This window comes from Myotis davidii, unplaced genomic scaffold (genome assembly GCF_000327345.1).
Source record: "Myotis davidii unplaced genomic scaffold, ASM32734v1 scaffold2042, whole genome shotgun sequence".
NCBI classification, from domain to species: domain Eukaryota; kingdom Metazoa; phylum Chordata; class Mammalia; order Chiroptera; family Vespertilionidae; genus Myotis; species Myotis davidii.
The window spans coordinates 161,041-165,223 of record NW_006293469.1 but is presented as its reverse complement, the minus strand read 5'-3'; positions in this window follow the sequence as shown (position 1 = coordinate 165,223).

Below are 4,183 nucleotides of genomic sequence, written 5' to 3'. Positions count from 1 at the left end.
GAAGTTTACTAGGGAGTGAACTGCGCGGCTAACAACATTAGTAAAATGCAGCTGTAACCGAGGCCTAGGATGACCCCAGGGGGAGGGCTGGAGATAGGGAGGCCCTTTGGAGGCCAAAACGAGGCAGGGGACCAGGCCTTTGTGCCCTTGGCTGAGCTGAGCGCAACTCTCGGAGAAGCATGTGGCTTTGAGGCTTTAGCCACTAGCACTCCAGCAGCTGGGGGATGAGTGCCATGGTTCCGAAGCAGCGCTCGGGTGGGGGACCACATATCTACTACATTGAAATTAAAAGGATTGAAAATAACACAAAAGAGCCTTGGCCAGGTAGCTCGGTTGGTTAGAGCACCCAACTGAAACCCCAGGGTTGTGGGTTCGATCCCTAGTCAGGGGACAAATCAATGTTTCTCTTTCTCTCTCCACTTTCCCTCTCCCCTTCACATCTTCTTCTTGTTAAATTGGAAAGGGTGTCTCTTCTGTCTGCCTGTGCTCCGATCCCAGTCCAGCCTGTTAGGATGGTGGTGCTTACAGCAGCCTACCCAGTGAGGACAGTTATTATCTCACAAGACAGGACTTGTATCATCATAGACAGCACTCCTTCCACATCCTATTCTGTCATCCTCAGAGTGCTGGCGATGTCGTTCCTGTGGCCACAGATAGCAGCAGCAGTACCAGGCATCATATGCCCATGACCGCATCCAGGAGAGAAGGTTTATGCTTTCTTCCATGTGACTCTCTTTACTTGGAAATCTTATCCTAGAGGTGTCAACCCCTACTTTCCAGAGGTGCTACTGGCTGCAAGGGTGGGCTAAAAACAAAATAAAACATGTATCTAGACGTTCTCCTTCTCTGCCAGTAAGAAATAATCGAGGGGGCGGGGGGATGCGGTAAAAAAAAAAAAAAGATTGTTGAGTGGGCTATTAGCACATATGCCATATAGCTCATTTTCCCTCCCGTCTTCATAGAAGCCTCCCTCCTGGTTGAGTATTCACTCTCCAAGACTAGCACTTAATTGTGTGCACGTCTCTCCAATCTTTAAAAAGGCTGTCTTTCCCAGTCCAAATCCCTGTCCAGCAAATGCCCTTTCTTCCTTTTTCCTTTTACACTTACTGATGCCCCTACCCTATCTCCCCTCATCCTTCAACCCATTGCCATTCGGGTTCCACACAGAAGAGCCCACCAAATCCCCTCTTGCTGAGGTGTTAATCACCTCTATGCTACTAAAAACAATGGACATTTAAGATTTTTCCCTGAGTCTCTTTTTTCTGGTTTATATTATTCTATACAACCCTGTAGATGTTGGAGGTCTTAAGACCTCAATCATATACTCTTATCTCACTGCATACTCTGTGTTAGCATCCTCCAGAGCCTCAATTATCCTATACGTGGAGACAAATCTCAAATTCTTACCTCTAGGTAAGAAATGTTTTCTGAGCTCCAAATCTATTATCGCTCTGCATATTTTTAAAAGTATGTTTTCATTGATTTTTAGAGAAAGAGGAAGGGAAAGGGATAGAGAGATAAAAACATTGATGAGAAACAGCGTCGATTGGCTGCCTCCTGCACTGCCCGCCTCCACTGGAGATCTGAGCCCGCAACTTGGGCATGTGCCCTGACCCAGAATCTAACTGGTGACCTCTGGGTTCATGGGTCAATGCTCAACCACTGAGCCACACCAGCCAGGCTACCTAATTAATTTAACATCTCCACTTTAATATCTCTCCAGCACTGTAAACACATGTCTAATATTGAACTCACATCTTCATGAACTCTTCCCCACCAACTTGCCCTTTCTTTAATGTTCCCTACCTCACTGCCACTTCTATACAGTTTCTCAAGACAGAAACCCAATATGTCTTCCTGACTACTCTTTTTAAAAATATATATTTTTATCGATTTTAGAGAGGAAGGGAGAGAGAGAGATAGAAACATCAATGATGAGAGAGAATCATTGATTGGTTGCCTCCTGCATGCCCTCTCCTGGGGATCGAGCCCGCAATTCAGGCATGTGCCCTTGATCAGAATTGAACCCAGGACCCTTCACTCCACAGGCCGACACTCTATCCACTGAGCAAAACGAACTAGGCCTTCCTGACTACTCTTTCCTCAAATTCCATGCCTAATCAATCAACAAAACCTCTTCAGTCTGCTTCCACAATATCAGAAGTACCCACTTCTCCACCTCCCTTATACGTAGACAATAGTCTCCTAACCGCCCTCTTCACATTCACCCATTCCACTTCTACTCCAATCCATTTAGATTACAGCACAGCTGCATATTGAACACACACGTCTTATAGGTAATGCCTCCATTGTGTTTAAAGCTCAATGGCTTTCTACAGATTTTAGAAAACTGTAACTCTTAACATGACTTCCAAGGCCCCGTATGATCTAATCCAGGGGTGGGCAAACTTTTTGACTCGAGGGCTATAATGGGTTCTTAAACTGGACCGGAGGGCCGGAACAAAAGCATGGATGGAGTGTTTGTGTGAACTAATATAAATTCAAAGTAAACATCATTACATAAAAGGGTACAGTCTTTTTTTCCAATAGTTTTATTCATTTCAAACGGGCCGGATCCGGCCTGCGGGCCACAGTTTGCCCACGGCTGATCTAATCCTTGCTTATCTTTCTAGACTCGTTTACACTACACTCCCCTTTCTGTGTTCCAACTTCACTGGACTTTTCCCCATTTTTCAGTTGTATGTACCATTCTCACTTGCTCCACAGCCTTTACATCAGTGATGGCGAACCTATGACACGCGTGTCAGAGGTGACATGCAAACTCATTTTTTTGGTTGATTTTTCTTTGTTAAATGGCATTTAAATATATAAAATAAATATCAAAAATATAAGTCTTTGTTTTACTATGGTTGCAAATATCAAAAAATTTCTCTATATGACACGGCACCAGAGTTAAGTTAGGGTTTTTCAAAATGCTGACACGCTGAGCTCAAAAGGCTCGCCTTCACTGGTTTACACTGTGTTTCTTCCACCCGGAACAGTCTTCTCCTTCGCCTACCTACATTTCTCCTGGCACGTCATTTTCTCAGAAGGCCTTTCCCACCCCCACTCTCCATGTTGGGTCGCATCATCGCACCTCTGAAGCACTCAGAATGACCCCTCTTGTGGCTGTCATCATCATTCACAGTCACTTGTTCCATGTCTGCTTCCTCTTTAGAACAGTCTGAAGTCACAAAAGCAGGGCCTTTGATTGTCTCACTTCATTATCAGTGCCAAGTACAATGCCTACCTCACAGTAGGAGAGCAATAAACATTTGATGAATGAATGAAAGGCTATGATTCTTTTTATATATATATATATTTTATTGATTTTTTTACAGAGAGGAAGGAGAGGAATAGAGAGTTAGAAACATCGATGAGAGAGAAACATCGATCAGCTCCGACCAGCTCCCTCCTGCCCCCTCCCCACTGGGGATGTGCCCGCAACCCAGGCACATGCCCTTGACCGGAATCGACCCCGGGACCTTTCAGCCCGCAGGCCGACGCTCTATCCACTGAGCCAAACCAGCCAGGGCAGCTATGATTCTTAAAAACAGTTAAGGAGTGATTAAAACATTAGGAATAATTAAAATAATTGCTCTACTGAAAGAATATATAGGTTGATCAAATTTTAAGAAATCCACTTAAAAAGTTGATGTTGAAAACTAACTTTAATTCTTCCTGAGGAAAGGTGTCCTGTACAGGCAGCAGCTGTCTATAATCAATTTATAATAATTCTATGTGAAAAGACCTGATTGGAAAAAGTAAATAAAAATTGAAATGCAATCTGTTAGCTGTTTTTAGGCTATTTATTTGCAGGAAAGGGAACGTTTCAGATGTAGCACCTCCTAATCCTGCAAAGATTATCAAATGGCTGTACTGCTAGAGAAGAAATTTAATTGATATAGAATGTATAATGTGATAGCATATGCAACTTTAAACCATACAAGACTTTAGCTAGTAGTTATTAAAGACCATGCCAATTTCATGAAATTATTAAATATGGAACAGTTTTCATTTTAATGGCACCAACCACAAAATGCCATATCTTTTTAAAAAATATATTTTTATTTTTATTGATTTCAGAGAGGAAAGGGGAGGGAGAGAGATAGAACATCAGTGATAAGAGAGAATCATTGATCGGCTGCCTCCTGCATGCTGCCTACTGGGAACCGAGCCCACC